We start from the raw sequence: 22,482 nt of genomic DNA, 5'->3' as shown, positions 1-22,482 counted from the left end.
TCCCATCTCCAAAACAACTGGTGATGTGGGATCATTCACTACATTTACATCTACCAAATTCTATAAACACATACTTTAGAAATTATATATAATTGGTGACTAAGGCTATATTAAATAAGAAAGGAGAGGTTTTATGCATGTCAAGGGAAAAGTAGGTCATATATATATATATATATATTTTTAATTGATATGTTTGCCTTTTAAGCATGATTGAGGATATTAGCAGGAGTCGTGTTGAAATAAACAATTCACCAGAATCTTCCTCATTTCTTTCTTTGTGCTCCCATATAACATTACACATAGGCTTTCTTGTCTGAAATTTAAAAAGACTGTATATAAATTATGTAAGTGAACATTATTCTACACTAACTAATGGGATGTCACTTCCTATGGAAAGAAGACTAAAAAGTAAATGTGAAAAACATAAGAATCAAACTCCCTATAGTTGCAAAGCAACAAGTTATTAAGAGAATGAAATATGACTAGACATTGTTGATACACTTAAACGAGAGTGTATCTGGTCACCTTTGTATTTTTCTCCTGGCATATTACTAATATATAATCAGTGCTTAATAAATGCTTGTTAGAACAGATTAATTATGGATATTTCAGGTCAAGCCATGATAAAAGCAACTGAAAAATTAGAGCCATTTGACTCATTATCACATATTGTATCTTAATAGCAGACATACTTTTAAAGAACTCTAGACCACAGTGGGAAATCATTCATCAGTAGTGTTCTTTCTTCAAAGAGGTAATCAGGTGAAGAGCTAGTGTCACTCAGTAGTATAGAAATGATCTTCGAATGAAGGAAAGGTAGGGAGTGAGAGTAAATTGCTTGCAAAGTTGGTGATTATGAACGTTCTCATGAATATTCTGAAACACCATTTTAAGTTGTGGGAAATTAAAGCCTTTTAAATCTTCTTTGACCTCTATGTCGCGGATAGGAGAATATATCAGGGACTCAAATATCCCAAGATTTCCAACATTCTCTCTCCATTACACACGGAAGACAGCTTGAAGTAGATGTAGTTAAGATGTACTTAATCCGATTTTAAGGAAAGATAAACCATCGATGGTATGAAATAATTTGTACATATCGCTTGTATTGGCTAAACAAAACATCAGAAATGGTGTTATTTAAAATTACAGCTCTCATGTTACTTTCACTGATCACAGGCTTGCTGAAGCGTAGGGTCCCCATTCAGCTCCAGGCTTGCCCTCACATTCAGGAGTTCCTTAGCTGAAAGAGACATTCGACCTTCAAAACTCAGTGTAAGAGGTAGTTAGAGAATTAAGAAAGATGAGTTCACTTATGGTTTCTGATATGGTTTTCCTACTCTCTGACCCTGTCTCTTCTAATTATACTGTTTGCAGAAAGACTTGCATTTCTATTTAACAGTGGAGTCTTTTAATGCATTTTTTCCTACCACTAAAAGACCACAGTTTTCTGTTGCTTTTGCAGATAGAAAGTCACAGATCATTTCTGTTGGATGAACTTCTTTGTTATAACATCTGAAGGGTTTTGAAAAAAAACAATGTCATATTCATTTAAAGGCAGAAAAAGAAACATAACATTACTGATTCAATGTGATAGCTATTTCTAAGGCAGAATTAAAGTAGCATAATTTCAGCAATTTACTTTTTTGCACTAATACCACAGTTCATTATTTTATACATTGAGGCACTTTAGAACCTCTCATATGCTTTTAATCTATCACTTACTAGTTGGCAATTACTACTTCATCTTCGGTCTTTATGCTCTTAAGAATTTGAACTCATAAAACAACATTGTTCTTACAACGGTGTTAAAACCACAGGAAAAGAAAAATTCCCTGTCTTTATCGAGCCCCACTTGTGAACATTTTTTACATCAATTATACTTATTATACTTTCACATGTTTTAAAATTAAGGTGGATTTGCATCCTTTTTTTTGGAAAAGGGAGAGAAGTCAAGAAATCATCCTTCCTGGACTAAATGGGGAAAATAATTTAAAAGGGTTTCAAGGAAATTGAGGTAACTGGCCATGTTGAAACACCTGGGATCCATGGCCAGATGTCATAGATGCCACACAGGCCTCCCTGGGGTGTCCAAGGGGCCAATTCATGCAAGAAGAACCAAGAGACAGGACGAAAAGTGGAAGCGATGTCACTTGGAAAAGGCTTTGAGTTATGGTTAAGTCAGGGTTAAGCTAGGAAGCGCCCCATTAGCCACATCAGTGGACAGTTCAAACAAAGTTGATAGAAGGGAGGAGAGAGCCCTAAAGTTATAAGGCAATACAGAGTAAAATAGGTTTCAATATGTAAAAAGAACTGTGACAGGGTAAAGAGTACTGAATGGTGAAAATGTTGAAGTAGGAGCATCAGATAGTATGGTGGAGTTTTTATAAGATGTATCTAATGAATGCTGATTCCCTGCAAAGGAAGTTAAGATTACATAGGTATAGCACACTGCTGAGAAGGGCAAATTTGATCCCTATAATTAATTAATTGGTGTAATATTATTTTTAAAGATCATAATTATTCTTAGTATTATGGAATTTTGCCTAAAAAGTTTGAAAAATTCAACATTCATCCATACAACAGCCACGAAATATTTATTTTCTCTTTGATTGATGTTACCTCAAGTTCTAGAAAATTTAAGGATGAAATGGACCTGATCATGTCTATTTATCTCACTAATAAGTGAGAGAAACAGATAGTTAACAAATAGTAATACAGGTAACTATTACATTACAGGTATAATCAATGTCATGAGGAAAAAACAGTTACTTCACCTAACTTAGAATTAGGAGCATGCTATCTATTACATGTGACTCTATGCCCATTCTCACGTGGCAAGTTTTTAAATTTCCTCAATAAATCCTGTGATTCCAAACAATGATACTACTGAACAAGGGAAACACCCTCTTTTTCTGAAGTTGTTATATTTCAAACAATAAATAAAGTTTGAGAAACATATTAAAAATCAGGGGGAAAAACGAAGAGATATCTTTTGGCCTTTGTTTCCCTGATAAAAAAAGAATAATAAATATTCTTCAAGGCAGTAATGACAGCGGAAAGCATATGTTGGCAGTTTTTAATTAAGAGGAAGTTTATAGAATATGGTCCTGACTTTATGGTTTATTATCCTTATTTGAAATGAAATACAGAAAGGTCCAGCAATAATCAGGCAGCTGGCCATAGAGCCTGTAGCATTTTAAGAACCACAAAGGAAGAATGAATCATTTCCATACACCCTTAAACCACAGTTTCATATCTACCAATGATTTTTATAGTACTTGGGATTTGTTAATAGCTCATTACGATGATTTCAACATTTGAACCTCCCATTTTACAATTGTTGATATTTCTTTGCCCCAAAATGATCAGTTAGCCTAGCCAAATCTTGATTCATGTCCTACCACAAAGAATGTCCATCCCCACTAACTTTTGCTGATTTTCTTTAAACTTAGTGATTGATTATTGCATAAACAGGTCCAATTTTCATCTTCACCTGTCCTGATTTAGTCCATAAAGATGGAAAGTTAAGCTGATGAGTTTGGCAAGAGAATTGTCTTTCAACATGGAAAGATCCCAGGCTGTGTTACATCACCCACAAGACTATGAAGAGCTATGGCTGTCCCCTATCTGAAATTGAGACAGCTAGGGAAATTGAGACCAAACTCTAGTAGGGCTGCATTTCAAATAAATGGTTGCAAGTCATGCTAATGACTGGCATCCGTTTGAAATTCCTTCAGTGTAACCACATGATTTCAGATTTAAACAGGTCTATCACTTTTAAAGATCCAAAAGGAACCTTTGAAGTGCCATAGGGCAATTTAGTGGAAGTCTTCAAGCAGTATGTTTTGTCTAAAACCAATACTTAGGAAGCAATTACTGATCATAAAATGTGGGTGCTATCAATTACCTATATATGAATTTGTTATCAAAATGGGTTTTTTTAATTAGATAGTCACAAGAAAGCCTCAGTAAGAATGGAAAGCCCCAGAAACAAAATGAGATTGAGGCTTATCCTTCTAATGTGGAAAAGAAGAAAACAAATATATATGCAGATATATGAAATTGGAATTATTTATTATATGCAGTATCTGGGCCACACATTACTTTTAATAATAATATCATCTTGGATTTATATGATGATAGGTCTCCAGAGAGCCAGAAATTCTCTTTTATATTAAGGAATAAATTACTACCAATATTAGCAATCATGTTTATAGATGAAGATTTTAATGTACAAAAATACATAATTTATCCGAGGTCACACAGTTCATCAGCATTAAAGTCAGGTAAGAATCTAAGTTTGCTGATTTATAATCAAATATCTGTTCATTTGATTAAGAGTTCTTAACCTGGAGCCAAGAGCTTCAGGGACCTTTGAACATCCTGAAATTAAACGCAAAATGTCATCTATATGTATGTTTTTCTCCCCTGGCGAAAGGATCAGATTATCAAAAGGGGTCATGACATAAAACATATTAAATACTACCTCATTTGACTAACCCACTGCTGTACTAGATTTCTCTAAAAAGGGATCATATTCATTTCCATAATAAATTTAAAGTTCAGCCAAAGTTTCTAACCAGTATGCTAGAGTTGAATACATTAATGTAGCTTAGTAAATAACTTTGCAGAGAACAACTCAGATGATGGGGACTTGAATTCCTAGTTAACTTCCACATGCCTTGACATTTATTCTTAGCACATCACAGAATTCACATAGAGAAATGCTACACTTAAACGGTTAAATGTATTTTAATTATCACCCCTGATTTGTAACTTTTGGTACATGATGAAAAATTCATCTTTTGAACTAAAATTGCTCAGAGCAGAAGGCAATATTTTTCCCCATAAATGTATAACATCAGATCAGCTGGGTTTTACTTATGCGAACATAACCAAATTTGCTTTCTCTCCCATTTTACCTTTTGGAAATTTTTCACTCACAGACAAAAATACTCTAATTCAGAACACAATAAAGTATCAAATTGTTTTTATCTAATTTCTAAGTGGAAATGTCACAATCTATATTTGCATTTTTAATGCTAAAAAGTAAAAGTTAGAAGCAATTTAAATATTGATTTTCATATGTACATATAGGCACTTTGGATTTGGTTCTAAGTTGCATACATTTACTGTTGCTCCATTAGAAATAAAAAGGTGCAGACGTCACGTGAAATTTTCACATCCCTGCTAATGGGACTAAAACAATACAGCATATCCAGACTGAGAGCTTTGACAGAGGCAATTAATTCAATAAAAAAGCCCCTTGACCATCTCTCCACAGGCTTAATTAAATCTTTAAGTTGATTTTGAATGGTGTGAGACCCCTGCCATGTTGTTCAAGGCAAGAAAGTCACCCCACTACGTCATACTTGATCTGGCCTAGGGATCACATTTCAGGTCTTTCAAGGACTTCTCAGGCTTAGATAAAAATCTCAGCACCAACTCATTTACAAGTCAACAACCTAGAATCCATAGGGTCCCCATGTTAGCTTGTGTGTTCAAGATCTCTAATAAGTTTCTTCGCAAGATACGGGGAGTGTTTTGATGGCCATCATCATGAGACTTGTTCAGGTTCTTAGGGGAGGGACAGAGTAGGTCTCTACTGACATATATACATCTTATCCAGTAAGATGCATCAAAATAGGAAGCCAGAGTTTCTTGTCCAGTGGAGCACAGTGTTTGTTTTTCGAACCCTGCTGAGGGGTTAACTCTTCCCAGCTCATGAGTAAGGCAAAACATTCCCCGAGGTGCACATGTCTTAGGCATAGGCACTGGCTTGTAGTTGACAGAGAAGAGGTGATTTCCTTCCACCCAAAATGATGTGGGTCAGTTTTGTCCCATGGAAAATTTATGAAAATGAAAATAATTTCCTCAATCTTCTTGAGTGGCCAGAGGAGCAGGAGCAGTTATTAGCTTAACCAAAATGTTGAATTTCAACAATAAGTCAATCCATAGAATGGAAAGATGATCAAGGCTAGGCTTCGTTGAGTCTTACGAGCCATGTTAGTCCTGCTGCAAAGAGTTCTGTGCTTTGATGAAGAAAAACATGGGGCCAGCTTTCCATTTCTAGGAATATTCCCCATTTCAATTGCTGTTATCTGCTACTGATTGAGTAGCACACAGGCCAATATTTCTTGAATATGAGATCAATGGCCAGACCAGAGACATTGCTAGAAAGAATGGGATTGCTAATTTCTGTGGTCAACGTCAGAAGTGGGGCAAAATTAAAAGGAAAGAAAGAAACCATAGGTTTATCTGTTGTTTGATTAAAGAATGCTTCACACAAAACAAGGAAGAAGAGAAACCCAAAATAGAGATAGAGAACTGTTTATTGGTCAAGTTGGCTAAAAGAAGGCTCCAGAAATAGAAGGCAGTATTTTTTGTTACATTCTTGGCAGCTGGACTTTCTCTCTTATATCTTTATTTTGGAGATGGCATAGTGGGGTTTCTTTGCTTAAAGACCGTCTTCATGGAACTAAAAAGACAAATATATCTGCTTTGGGGCAGGTGGTTACAGAAAAGGCAAACTCTCCTTCAATATGGGCATATTTATTTATAAAGCAAGAAGTCCCAGAAGACCAAATGCTACTGAACCAACACAAGAAGACACAGATGTGTCTGTTGGTACAGATGACTTCACTAGGACAGCTAGTCTATTAATGGCAGCATGAATAAATTGTGGCAGGTGTATTTGAACGATTACAGTCAAACTGAATACTTGAGCTTCTTGGTTGCTATAATTAAGCTCATCCTTGAAAGGTGATGCAATTTTCTTTCCAATTAATGATCATAATCTCTACTACACTTCTCACCTTTATCCTTTTAAAAACTCTACTTCATCAAATGTGTGTACTTACTGTCTCCTAAAGTCACCTGGAGAGTTTGTGACCCTTCCGTTATGTCATTCCTCATTTGTGGAATACCATTCACCATTTCCCTATTGATCTCAATCCTTTCTATCTCTATTCCAGAATACATCTGCCTTCTCTGATATCCTCCGTGCTCTACACTCTGCATTTGGCATTAACATACATCCTACTCGGTTACAAATTTATTAATTTCTTCCTACACTGTTATGAGGAATCCCTGTATTACTCAGGTGATTGTGATTCTGGTCTCTAATTTGCTACATAGTATTTTTTTTCCTATTCAGTAAGTGGCTTAATCTCTCCAATCTTTAGTCTAATTGTTAATAAAATGAAAAGAAAAAATATTTCCTTTTTGAGGAGAACTGATAAAAGTAACAATTTAAGCTTGAAATGAATGAAACATATTATCGTCATCATTAACAACACTGCATTTTTGGTGTTTTAATTATTTTCCATCTGGATTATTAGCATTTTGGGAATAATGGTCTGGACTATATAACATTCCTCTGTGCTTCTCAACACCTTTATCAAAGCCTATTCTTGTACTTACTACAACAAATATTTTTTATGTATCTATCTCTCCCACTAAACTAGAAGCTTCCAAAACTGAACCTTAATTGCACTTACCCTTGATCTCTAGCATCTAGCACCTGGCAGCAAATTTACTCCCAAAATTTACAATAAACTGAATGAAATTATTGTATATATCTTCATCAGATGGTACAATGCTTTGTGTGTAGTTGGTATAAGTTACTTTTTTGTTAACTGACTAAACTAGAAATCATTCATTACCTGTAGTTTATTTCAGAACTTGTCATTCAGATCAGTTCATTGATGTATGTGGCAAATGGCAAAACAGCAATTTTTACAACAAATCAAGTACTTTGAAAACCATGAGATAGCCTTTCCTACATAAATGCAGCACATAAACAGAATTATAAAATACCCCACAAGCCATGCTAATGCAAATCATCACCATATAAGAAAGCCAACACATTCAAATAGTTTGAATTCATGAGCACTAATACTAAAGTTGTTCCAGAAATATAAAAGTTGGGTCATGGCCTCTTTGTTGAGAATTTACATCTTGGAGTGATACAAAAACAATCCATTAAAGAATACAACTAAACTTTTTACATAAACATAGTCAAGAGTGTAAGATTAAAGGGTATAGCTCCACAAGTTTGTTGATGGTTAATATCATAATATCCAAAAGGAATCAAGGGACCAATTTGACCACTTGTAACTGAAACTGTCCTGGTTTTCAACTTTCTTATAGTAACCAGTCTCAGATTCTGAGAGAAGATGGACAACTTTTTATTTACCATAAAGGCCAAGAACAAATGTCTCCCACATGTAACTTTCCTTTCCATGGAACTCTCTTCACTGTAAGAAGGATGTAATCATTTCTTCTTTGACTGGCTCCGCAGCTCCAATTTCTCCCTTTACTTACAGCTCTTACACTTCAGTTTTTCATGCATTGTCTCCAAATCCAACTAAATGTGTACTGAGTTAGGATAAGGGGCATGACTATCTTGATGGTCAAAAGATATGTGTGTGTGTGTGTGTGTGTGTGAGAGAGAGAGAGAGAGAGAGACAGGAAGAGAGTTCCATTCTTAAGCTCCTTTCTTATCACTCTGGGCACCTTCACAAATCACCCTCATATTTTTGTTTAAAAGGTAAAAAAGAACAATTTCTGGTTTCTGGTCTGCCAGTTAAGGAGCTTGGAAGTTGTCACTCCCATCCATACAACAACAACAACAACCAACAACAACAAAAAAACTGAACAAATGGAAAATGAATAACTTTTCTTGGATCCATCAGAGAACTAAAATAACAAAGCAAATTGCTGCTCCCACATTTGGAAAGGTCAACAGCCAGATACAGAAAATCACAATTTAGCAGAGCAGAAACTCAGAAGCAGCCACCTCTAGGACCAGTACCAGGGGAGGAAACCCAGAGCTGTAACTGACAAACTACTAGAAGCTCAGTGTAAACTGAGTTAAAAGTTTGAGGTAAAAGCTCCAGAGGGCCCAAACTTAGAAAGGCTCCCACAGTTTTGTGAGCTGTACTTCCAGGAGTCACACAATGTTCTCAACAGGGAAATTCCCAGCTGTAATCTGATGCAGCCTTCCACATGGAGGAAGAGAAATACCTCTCCTCTAGCCTTCCATGTGGAATAGGGAAATATATCCAGATGTGTCTAGCTTCCTTGTCTTACTTAGTGGGCATTGAGGATTGAGGAATGGGGTACACCAAGAACCATGGGTAAAGATCACAGCACAGGGATGTAGGTACATTAAAAGACTGAGACAAAACCACAGAACTATAGAATGCTTCTCTTCTCTCAACAACACATCACTGAAGACCTGCTTTACCCAGTTTCTTTTACCCGGTACATCATGTCTGGCTTTCAACAAAAAATTGTAAGGCATACTAAAAGGCAAAAAACACTGTTTGAAGAGACAGAACAAACATCAGAAGCAGACTCTGATATGAGGGATGTTTACAGTTAACAGACTGGGATAATATGACTATGAATAATATGCTAAGGACTCTAATGGAAGAAGTAGACAACATGCAAGAACAAATAGGCAGTTGAGCACAGAAATGGGAAACCTAAGAGTCAAAGAGAAATACTAGAAATAAAAAACACTGTAACATGAAAAAAGAAAGACTTTGATGGGCTAATTAAGAGACTGGACAGGTTGAGGAAAGAAACAGCAAACTGAAGAATAAATCAATAGAGGAATGCCTGGGTGGCTCAGTTGGTTAAGTATCCATCTCTTGATTTCAGCTCAGGTCATGATCTCAGGACCCTGAGATTAAGCCCAGTGTCAAGCTCAACAGGGGGACTGAGATTCTCTCTCCTCCTTTTTTCCCTCCCTCCACTCACGGATGTTCTGTCTCTCAAACATATAAATAAATCTTAAAAAAAGAAGAAGAAGAAGAAGAAGAAGAAGTCAATAGAAATTTCCCAAATGAAATGCACAGAGACCAATGATTGAAAAAAAAAGAACAGAATATCCAAGGTATATCTGGGATAATTATAAAAAAGATGTGATATGTGTAACAGGAATACACAAAAAGGAGAAGAGAGAAAAAAAACAGAAGGTTTAAAGCAATAATGAATGAGACTTCCCAAGATTAATGTCAGACATCAAAAACACATATAGGAAGCCCCGAGAGCACTATGCCGGAAAATGGCAAAAATCCTGGCATATTATATTTGAAGAAAACAAAAAATATTGAAAGAAATGAGAGGAAAATAAGCCAAAAGCAGAGAAATGTAAGAATTACATCAGACTTCTCTTCAGAAACCATGCAAACAAGAAACGAATGGAGTAAATTATTTAGTGTTGAGGAAACACACACAACACACACACAAAAGTAGACTTCTGTATCCAGAAACATTATCCTTCAAAATAAAGGAGAAATAAAGACTTTATCAGATAAATAAAAAACTCAGGAAATTTGTCACTTGTAGATATGCCTTGGAAGAAATGTCAAAAAGTTCTTCTCAAAGGAAGAAAATAAAACTCCTGTCTACATAAAGAAAGGCATAACATTAAAAAAAGGAATGTTAAGGTAAAATAAAAACTTTTATTTTTCTGATTCTTAATTGCTATAAAAGATAAGTTTGTTTAAAAATAATAGTAATAATATATTCAGTAATTACAGTTTATGGATAAATATAATAAATAACAGCAATGTTATAAGGGACAGGAGAGAGGAATTAGGAATACTCTGCTATCAGATACTTATACTATGCACATAGGGGTATAATGTTATTTGAAAGTGGAATTGGACTCCCTGTAAATGTATACTGTAAACTTTAAAGCAACCACAAAAAAAGTAAAAAGAGAAGTATAACTGCTATGCTGGGGAAAGTGAAATCATATAAAATGTTCAATTATTTAAAATTAAAAAATAAAATATTGAACTAAAATCACACAGGCACAAAAACATAGAAGACAAAAAACAAGGGCAATGAAGAGAAAACAGCAATAAATATGATAAATAAAAATCTAATAATCACTTCCAATGTCAATGGTTAAACACATCAATTAAGAGACAGAGATTTGATACACAAACACAGATGAGACATGATTCTATGTTGTCTATTTAAACCCACTTAAAATATAAAGATGCATACAGACTCAAAGTAAAGGGATAGAGAAAGGTATACCATGTTTGTTAACATTAATCAAAAGAAACCTGAAATTTATGAGATAGCTAAATTAAGAACCAAAAAAATTATTAAAGATAAAGAGGGTTTGGGGGTCCCTCGGTGGCTCAGTTGGCTGAACATCTGCCTTAAGCTCAAGTCCTGGGATAGAGCCCTGCATCAGGCTCCCTGCTCGTTGGTGAGTCTGCTTCTCCCTCTCCCTCTCCCTCTCCCTCTCCCTCTTCCTCTCCCTCTGTGTGTGTGTGTATGTGCTCTCTCTCTCTCAAATAAATAAATCTTCAAAAAAATAAGAAGGATAAAGAGGGTTTTTATAAAATGATGAATAGATCAATCCACTAAGACAACAATCCTTTTTGTGTTTGCACCTAACAACAGAGCTTTAAAATATGTAAGACAAAATTGATAGAACTGCATGGAGAAATAGATGAATACACTATTATAGCTGAAGACTTCAACCTTGCTCTATACGTAAGTGACAGACTGAGCGGCAGAAAAGTAGTAAGAACATAGTTGAACTCAACGGCACTATCAATCAACCGAACATAATTGACATTTACAAACTACTTCACTCAACAATAGATTACACTTTCTTCTGAGCTCACGTGAGGATTCACAAAAATAGACCACACTCTGGGCTATAAAAGATATCTTAACAAATTTAAAAAGCATAGAAATCATATAATACCTGCTCTCAGACCACAATGGAATTAAACTGGAAAATAGCTAGAAAACAGAAAACAGAAAAATAGCTAGAAAATCCCAGAACGCTTGGATGTTAGACAATACATCTCTATATGGCACTTAAATTGAGAAGAAATTTCAAAAGAAAAAAAAAATTGAACTACATGAAAATGAAGACACAACTTGTCAAAATTTGTGGAATGAAGCAAAAAAAGTATTTAAAGAAAAATTTATGGCATTGAATACATATAATAGAAGAAAGATATAAAATCAATAATATATGCTTTTGCCTTAAATTAAGAAAAAAGAGCAAATTAAATCAAAATAAGCAGAAGAAAAGAAATAATAAAAATTAGAGCAGAAATCAATAAAATTGAAAAAGGAAGTTAATAGAGAAAAAAATACCAAAACCACAAGCTGGTTCTTGGAAGAGAGTAATAAAATTTAAAAATCTAGGTTAAGAAAAAAAAAGAAATGAAACAAATAATAGCATTCTAAAAAAGAAAGAGGACATTCCATGTACAATAAAAAGATAACAAAGGAATATCATGAACAACTTACTGTTCCCCAATTTAATAATTTAGATAAAATGCATCAGTTCTTTTAAAGGCACAATCTATAAAACTTCAAAGAGAAATAGATCATATGAATAGCCCTATATTTATTAAAGAAAATGAATAAATTATTAATAACCAAAAACAGAAAACAAAGCTAAAAACACCAGGCTCAGTGGGTTCACTAGTAAATTCTACCAAATATTTAAGGAAGAAATTTGACTAATTCTCTCCAATCTCTTCAAGAAAACAGAAACTCAGGGAATATTTCCTAACTAATTCTATAAGTCCAGCAATACCCTAATGCCAAACATTAAAATAAAGAAAAATAACAAACAAATGCTTCTCATGAACACAAATGTAAAAATCCTCAACAAAATAATAACACATCAAATCCAACAATGTATTAAAAAAGCTATATACCATGACTAAATGGGATTTATTCCAGGTATGCAAGACTTGTTAACTTTTGACAATCTAATCCACCACACCAACAGGCTGAGGAAGAAATGATGACATCAAGAGATGCACAAAAGCATTTGATAATATCAAACTGTCAGGAAACCTCAACTTGACAGAGAACATCTATAAAAACAATCTCCAGATAACAGCATACTCAGTGGTGATAAAATAGAAGCTTTCCCTCTCAGAACAGGAACAGGACAAGAGTGTCTCCTTTTACCCCTCCTCTTTAACATATTCCTGAAATCTTAGAGAAAGGAATAAGAAAAGAAAAGGAAGGTGAAGGTAAAAAGTTTGGGAAGGACAAAATTTAACGGTCTTTGGGGTGCCTCGGTCCTCAGTGGGTTAAGCCTCTGCCTTCGGCTCAGGTCATGATCTCAGGGTCCTGGGATCAAGCCCCGCATAGGGCTCTCTGCTCAGTGGGGAGCCTGCTTCCCTCTCTCTCTCTGTGTGTGCCTTTCTGCCTGCTTGTGATCTCTCTGTCAAATAAATAAAACCTAAAAAAAAAAAATTTTAACTGCCTTTATCTGAAGATGATGTGGACTATCTACATAGAAAATCCCAAAGGATCAAGGAGAAAGCTCCTGGAAGTAATAAATGACTGTAATAAGGTTGTAAGATACAGGCTCACATACAAAATCAACTGCTTTTCTATATAAAAGCAATGAACAATTGGATTTTTAAATTAAAAACCACTTTACATTTACATTAGCACCTCTGAAAATGAAATACTTAAGTATAAATCCTACAAAAGATGTACAAGCTTGATATGAGGAAAACTATGAAATTCTGATGAAAGAAATCAAAAGAAGTAAATAGATATTCCATGTGCATGGATATGGAGACTCAATACCGCTCAAATGTCAGGCCTTCCCAACTTGGTCTACTGATTGAATGCAATCAATACTGGAATCACACTGTGTATAATTTCAATTTCTGTACATTTTATTGAGATATTTTCATGGTTCAAAATACAGTCTATCTTGGTTAATGTTACATGTATACTTAAAATGAATGTGTATTTTGCTGGTCTTGTTTGAAGTGATTGGGAAATGACAGATTGGTCAGGTTGGTTGACTGTTAGGGTTGATAGTTCTGTTATATATTAAAGTCTTCCATATTCTCGCTGATTTTTTTTCCTACTTTTTTGAGTGCCGAAGAGAAGGATTTTGAAATCTCTCACTATAATTGTGGATTTATCTGTTTTTCCTCTCAGTTTGATCAGCTTTTTTTGTGAAGAAGCCCTCTGATTCAGTACAAACTCATCTAGTATTGTCATGCTCCCAGTGCCACATATTTGACCACTTAATCAGTATTTAATACCCTTCTTCATTCCTGGTAGTATCCCTTGCTATGAATGGTAGTTTACACTATATTAATATAATTATATCATCATCATTTTTTTATTAATCTTTGCATAGTACATCTTTTACCACATACTTTTAACACGTATACTTTTAGATTCCTAAAGTGATTTTCTTTTAGACAGTCCTATCTCTGGATTCTCACATTTTATCCAACTTGACAAGCACAGCTTTTTAATTGTGCGGTTAGATCATTTGCATTTATTAATATGGTTGGATGTATACCTACCGCTTTTTAATTGTTTTTTCTTGGTTCTAGCTGTCCTTTGTTTCTTTTATTCCTCCTTCTTTTGTCTTCTTTTTTATTAAGTCTTTTTTATTATACTATTTTAGCTCTACTCTTGGTTCATTATTTATACTTATCTAAGTCAATAGTTGCTATAGAGTTTACAATATACATCATCTACAGTCTTTCTTCATTTCTAGTTTAAAAAAAAGATAAGAACTTTAAAATTCCCAGTTTATCACTACTGTCTTTTGAATTAACGTTTTCATATTTTTCTAGAATGGAGTCTTTCCATTGTATCTATTAAGTAGCAACAATAATTATTTTACATATACTATGCAGATAGTTTTCTAATTTACATGAAGCATGCCATTTCATAGACATAACTCTATAGAGTAAGTATTGTCTCCATTTAATAGCTGAAGGAATCGCGGCATAGAGAGAGTCCCTTACCCAAAATTACACATCTTGGTAATATTCACAATCAGCCAGTCTAACTCTGCAGTTTGTGATCTCAGTCAATACATTACAGTTGTTGACCCATAGTCAATTTATTAATTGTAAAAATTGCTAGTAGTTTTGCTTTATTTTTGAAATTTCCCTACGGGGAAAAACTGTCACAAATGGCGACTTGTTCATTTCCTTCTTACTAACTAGCTAATATTTTTGCCTCACATCTTACTGCATTTGCCAGTACCCTCAGAAAAATAAAAATAATGGTTCAAAGAAATGTGTCTTTTATTCTTGATTTAAAGTCAATGTTTTTATGTTCTTCAGTTTAAGATTTTTTCATAGTGAAAAATGAGTGAGAGTTACTGAATGTTTGATAAACTTTTCTGATTTCTCCTTTTTTATGTTTTATAAACCAATTATAATCACATATGGTATTATTATGGATACCAACAAAAATTTCTAAAGAGAAGGGAAATTATTAGGGACAAGAAAAATAAGCGTTCTCAGTGAAAAAAAAATCATTCACCTATGAAAAATCATTCAATATAATGTCATGTAATTTGAGTATTCTTTTCAGTAGAGAATTTAATCAATAATAACAGTCAATAAATTTTTACTAACTACCTACATGGCCTAGAGAATTTGCACAGTTCATAATGACTAACATTATCTTCCATATGTCAAGCGCCAAAAAAACAGAATTTTACCCAACGTTCAAATGGTGGTATTATATCGCTGCAATCTGTTCTATAACCAAATCCAAAAGTTGACTTGATAATTTTAGTGAAGTAGAGAGCTGAGTCCAGAACATAATCTCATGAAACAGGTTTTAAATTCTTGTCTGTCATGCAGCCATTACATGTGGCATCTAATCCATCAGGAAGGTTAAATGGCAAATTCTTGGGATATTAGTATCTGCAAGGTATCAGAAGCTCTAGGGCTCAGGGATGCTCAGGTACAACTTCTTACACAGAAAAGGAACCTCCATGATCTTGTCTTCTAAATTCCACTGATAAGCAGAGGCCTTTATATAGCACCAATAAGAATGAGTAGATGTGAGAATACATTTAAATTAAAAATTAAGCAAATAATAAAACTTCATTAATTTCTTCTTCCTCTAGCTGACTCAGGGAAGATCAAAAGAATTGGGCATGTTGAACACAGGTGATTATGCAGACATTCTCAAATTGTATCCCATACTCATCTCTCTATCAAGATTGATGGCTCCCTAAAGAGCAGTCCCACATTTTTATCTTTATATCTATACACGCACATGCGTGCACACACACACATACACTTCTAAGTACACATACCTCTATTTTTTTTTCCTAGTGACTAGATAGCTGAAAATCAGCAGTAGAATTTCTGATATATAACAGAGCTTCACAGATCCCAAAACAAATTTCTGGACAAATTTTCCAGTTATTCTCTAAAGCTGCATTAGCCAATACTGTAGCTATCAGCCACAAGTGGCCATTTAAACCGTACTTCAATTAATTAAAGTTAAATTTAAAATTTAATTCCTAATCACACTAGCCACATTTCAAGTGCTCAATAGTAGATGTGACTAGTGGTCAACATACTGGGCAGCAAAGATACAGAATGCTTCTATCATCACAGAAAGTTCTAGCACTGCTCTAGGGATTACGGATAGTCCGTCTCCATCACTCCACAAGAAGAAATCCTACAGGAGTGTTACAACATTTCAAATTTTTCTTCAGATAGATTTGACCATGAAGACTCAAGTCTTACTGCACATAGCGGGCCTTCAGCCACAGACCATTTTTCACAGTATTAGTTGGAAAGGTTAAAGCAATAATGCCCCCAGGCCACTTCTGAATTAGGACCACCAAAGGCATGTTTAAGGATGCTAAAGTGGGAATTTCATGGTGCTGCAAAGATGGAGGATCAATTTTTTGCTTGCCTCTCAAATAGGAAGCAACTCTTCACATGAAAAGGAGTTCGAAGCCCTATGCAGTCACCAGAGCAAAGAGAGCACATATTAAGCAGAAATAATGCAGTTGCCAAAGATAACATGATCTGAAAAATTCAACTATAGCCAGCGTCTGCAGAGCTTATTGGAGAGAAGCAAAACCATGCATAAACATAAATTAACCTGAGAGTCATTAATTGAAAACGTGAAAACAAGTACAGGGGTGCCTGACTGATTCAGTCAGTAGAGCATGGGACTCTTGATCTTGGGGTTGTGAGTTTGAGCCCCACATTGTGTATAGATATTACTTAAAAATATCTTAAAAAAACATATTTAGCAAGTACATAACCCCTATATATATGGGCTTTATATATATATATATATAAAATATATATATAATCTACATATATCTATATTATTTATATAAGATGGATTATATATATCTATATAATCTATATATATAGATCTATATACAGATATATTTTATATATATGTGTGTGTGTGTATCTCACATGGGTGTATATACACACGTATGATTTAGTAATAGATCCCTAAAGAAGGGAGTGGCCATAGAAAAGCAGGTGGCATCTCTTAGAACAAACAGTACATAGGCATAGGGTACAAAAAATACCCAGCAGTATTTTTTAAGCCATGTGGCATCAGGGTTATCAGCTTTTTCTTATTAAGCAAAATCAGCAAGCTGATATTGGTGTAGAGCTCTAATTTTTTGTACTGGGTGTCATTTGCAAAATACTTTTTTTTTTTTTTTTTTTTACTTTTAAACACTTCTTTAAAGAATATCTAATTCTTTTCTTTTTATAAAAAAAAAAAAAGACTGGACTGAATACAATCTACATGTCTATAAGAATCAAAATTCTTCCTTCTAGAGGAGAAAAGCCAAAGCCTTTCCTCCCTTTATAGAATTCCGGTGAGATTTATTTCTGTGTGCTTGGGTATCTGCGTGTGTGTGTGTGTGTGTGTGTGTGTGTGTGTGTGTGTATTATGCACTACAATCACATAGATTTCCCTGCAGATTGTGAACACATTACCCATTCTTGCTTTGGTTGAACTAGGAAGCAGGACAAACTCTCAGGAAGTGGCTATAAATATAATGTCTTTTTAAATTTTTTTAGAAGCAATAAGAATTACCATTATATATAGGTTCTTTCTCAAGATGCAAATCATTTAAAAGTATGTCAAACGATGTCATCCCTTATTATGCTCAAGAAAACACTGAGATCCCCTTGTTTACTTCTTGCATGTGATCATATCACAACAGAATATAGGAGATAGAAAGAGAACAAGAACATCAAAGAAAGCAAGCCAGATTCACCTCCATTAATTGCAAAACGATTTGAAGCATTTTTTTAAAAAAAATCATATACGATAATAGTAACATCAATTTCCATACAGCAGTAACTTCAAGATATAAACAGAGTAAAAGCTAAAATGCTAGGTGCACAAATTTGTAAACTATTTCACACACGTGCCACTTTCTGACAGATAAACCCAAGAATGAGGTATAGTGTCATTCAATGCCCTTTCAGGTAGGTAAGATTTAATATCAGCACAAATTTTATTCCTTCTTGTTCACTACCCTCTGCAGCTGTATTCTTGGCACTGGCCAACTCCTTCTGAGGTTAGACAGTATGATTTAAAGCATGGCTCTCTCCCTGTCCCTACATTAATTAGTCTGCCGTGCTCAAGAAAGTTGCTTGCCAAGGAGCATTTTAATTGGGCGCTACTTTCTGTAACTAACTAGAAGTCAAGGTTGGTGGCCCTAAAGTTTGGGTGCTGAAATACCTAGATGATCCAATATCACTGAACTGAGGTCCGGCTGGAAATTTTTGTTTCCTTCAATGGCTGTAGAATGAACATGTTTCTCTATAATGAGAAGTATTATATATTATCTTAGAGTTAAATTCTACAGCCAGTGTCCACATAAACCACCCAGTAGTTATGAAAACCTACACAGTGATCCTAGATCCCAGACTCTTGTTACATAAGGGTTTTACAGGGTGTAGTTACCTGCTCTGACAGGGTGTTGGGCTTTTTTTTTTTTTTTTTAACACTAAGGCTATTGCACCAAAAGCTTACAAAAGTGAATGGGCCTTTATACTAATGAATATAATTTATTAGCAGTAGCAGTAACACCTTCAAAGCATCTATATGCATATATTGTATTAGGTGCCATGCACATAGGATATTCGATGTGCAATAATTACAGTTGAAAAATCGCTGTAATTCACAACCTAAGAAAATACACCTTATGTACTATCAAGGAAATGCAAATTCCTATCTGCCTATAATCAGCTTCCCTCTTTGAGGTCTTTTTGCATTTAAAACTTCAAAACGACGGGGTACCTGGGTGGCTCAGTCAGTTAAGCGTCTGCCTTCAGCATGATCCCAGCTACGGTCCTGGGATCTAGCCCCCCATTTGGCCCCCCTGGTCAGCAGGAAGCCCGCTTCATTCTGTCCCTCTGCTCCTCACCCCCATTCGTGCTCTGGCTCTCTCTTTCGCTCTCTCCCTCTCAAATAAATAAATAAAATCTTTTTCTAAAAAAAAAAAAACTTCAAAAAGAAATTGCAATTTGAGATGTTAGAGAATTGTGGAGAAAATGCATTGACTTTGGGGCTAAATAGAACTAGGTTTCAATTATGCTTGTGCCACTTAGTGACTGTATGACATTGAGGAAGTGTCTTAACTTTGCTGAGCAGGTTACCTTACTCCTAAAATAGTGTTATAAAATTCTATACCGCATAGTTTGTAAAGAGAGAGGAAGCCATATGTGCATGGGGACTGAAATAGCTCATGGCCTTGAGTAAACATGCAATATGCGGTTGCTCTGTTATTCTTTTAAAGTGGTAATAAACACACACACTCACACACACACACACACACACACACACACACACATCCTTTTCCAAAAAGTCTGGCCAGACCTCTGAACTCTTCTAGACACACAGCAGCATTCTGCTGGCATTGCTTGCACTGAGTGGTACACACGAAGTGTGTTTAACAAATATTTGCAAAGATCTGCTTGCCAACCTAAGTATGGATCTCCCTTTTGAAGTCCAAGGGGATTCTTCAGATGAGCAAGATTTAAGAAAAAAAAAAATGTGGTTATTTTCTACAAACCTCACATTTCTATACCTAACCTTTCATATAAACAACAGGACCCATAGTATGTGGTAGGTAATATATCCTTATCACGGTTACCTAAATCTAGCAGATTCGTTATTTTGTAATGGGTACAAAATACACATGCAAGCACGTACACACACACACACATTCATAGATCACACTTCCCAGTGATTTTATCTTTAATTTATAGTAGAGATTTTTGGCTTGTTTTCCTCATTTGCTATCATATATAAAAGAGGGCTTACAAAACAAGGTCTATCTCATTCTTTTAAATGCATTGAAATTACTGTTTGTATTTCTTTGCTTTTTTTTTTTTTTTTTTTTTTTTTTACATTAGATAAATCCTCCCCCATCAGAACTCAGAACAGGGGAATCCTCCTATAATGTATCTGGAATAGTATCACTCCACAGAATGAATTCAGCCTAAGCACAAAGCTAATTTTTATCTGAACTGGCTCCCTTGCAAGCAAAATGGGACTAGAGAATGAGATAAGGAATGTTAGTTCGTTATCACTCATGGAACAAATCTCTTAATAATACAGAATGGCACGTTAGTTATTTCTAGTGCCAATATTAGGACAGTAATGAGAAAAGAAAAGCATTATATATTCATTCTCCTGACAGGTATTACAATAAGACTAGGGACAGACAAAAAAAAAAATTAATCAATTACTCTTGGCCAAAAGGGAAATAGAAATGGTAAGAACAGGTCTGGAAACAGGAACAAAAAAAATTCCACTGTGCTGGAACAAGTTCAGTTCCACTTCTGCAGACTCTTACCAGGCTCTTATCAGAATCTACTTCCATTCCTGCTCCTTGCTCTCAGAGTCCTCTGCTGATTGCCGGGGCATTGAAAAGTTATCCTTCCTTAGCCAGCCCTGCAACATGACCTCAGGGCACAGGTTCCCTCCACCTCCTGGACCAACAGTCCCAGAATTGAAGCAGAGGAAATGCTCTGTGGTGGGAAGGGAAGGGTTCCTAAGCATGGGACAAAAGCCTGGGGGCTCATTGCAGGAACTCCCTTACTCCATGTTCCTAATTACAGTGGGAGAAATTATCTCGGTGAGTTTGATCCCCGTTAGTGCAGATTCGATTTTATTCTTCACTGTGATGGTGCAGTTAATCAAAGAATGCAAAATCAGAGCTGTGGGTTTATGTCTATTTTTCTGCTTTAAAGATTGAGCTTGTGGCTTTTTTAGAAGTTCTGAGTATGGCGTTACTGGGACCAATGGAAAGTCTTTCTTTGGGATTTAAAATTGTTTAATTACAAAATATCTAGTATGCACTTTAAGGAGTTTTTGCATTTTTGTGAGACCTATTATAAGGGCATTAATTCCACTCATGAGGGCTCTACCCTCACGGTCTGATCACCTCTCAAAGGCCACTACTCTCAATACCATTGTCTTCAAGGTTAGGATTTCATCATATAAATCTTGGCAGGCGGCAAGGGGACACAAACATTCAGACCATAGCAATTATGCTTTAGGAAATCTATTGTTGGCGTTATTTTCAGGTGGGACAATGTTAAAGAATTGATAGGAATGGCTAATATTGCATTAAAATAGAAAAGGTATTTCGATAATATGTCTTACATATATCTTGGGATTTATTCCATAAAAGAGATAATTGTGTAGTTATATATGCCTAGGATTATTTTGTTTGTTATATTTTACCAAGGAATCAAGCACTTTTAAATCAATATGATTAGACTAAACATGACATGGGCAGAAGGAACATGATTTAGGCTGAAAGGTACTTGGTCATTCAGATGTGACACAGAGGAAGAAAAAATATTAGCCACTTGCAACCATTAGAGAGAAGGAGGAACTTCAGGGGAGTTTAAAAAACGTGTACAGAACACAAGACTGAAGCCATATGGGAAAGCATTTGTGGATAAAAGCATGCAAAATCAACAAGTTCTCAGTTATATTCCTCACCAGTTATATCTTCACCATAAACACTTCATCTGCCTCACAACTGCTCTCTTCATTGCATTCACGTTCCTGTTCAGTAACAGTGAGGTTTGACCCCAAAACTGTAAGATAAGGGGATGCAAGACCCAGTCAGGTTATCATTATAGACATGGGTGGACATGAACTCCTTCTGTCAGAATTTTTTCTGAGAAAACATTCCTTAAATTGAAGGGCTAGTAATTTCAGAGCTCCATTTCCACTCAAAAGACCTGTCGCTTACAAATGGGCTTATGAGGGGCTCCTGGGTGGTACAGTTCATTAAGTGTCTGACTCTCGGTTTTGGCTCAAGTTGTGATCTCAGAGTCATGAGATCGGACCCCGCGTCGGGCGCCACACGAGCTCAGAGTTTGTTTGATATTCTCTCGCCCTCTCCCTATGCCCCTCCCACTTGTGCCCTGTCTGTCTCTCTCTCTCTCTCAAATAAATAAATAAATCTTTATTTAAAAAAAATAGTTCTACCAGAACTGCTTTAATATGCATTACCCTGGCTCTATTTCCAACGGAACAGGAAAATGATAGACACAGTCAAGCAGACTGTTCTTGAGCAATGTTTTTTGTTTGTTTGTTTGTTTGTTTTTACTTTTTTCTAGATACGTTAGGATTTGGGGGAAAAAAAAATGTAGATTA

The sequence above is a fragment of the Neovison vison genome, chromosome 9 (genome assembly GCF_020171115.1).
Source record: "Neovison vison isolate M4711 chromosome 9, ASM_NN_V1, whole genome shotgun sequence".
Classification (NCBI taxonomy): Eukaryota; Metazoa; Chordata; class Mammalia; order Carnivora; family Mustelidae; genus Neogale; species Neogale vison.
Note: the sequence above shows the minus strand (reverse complement) of the source record.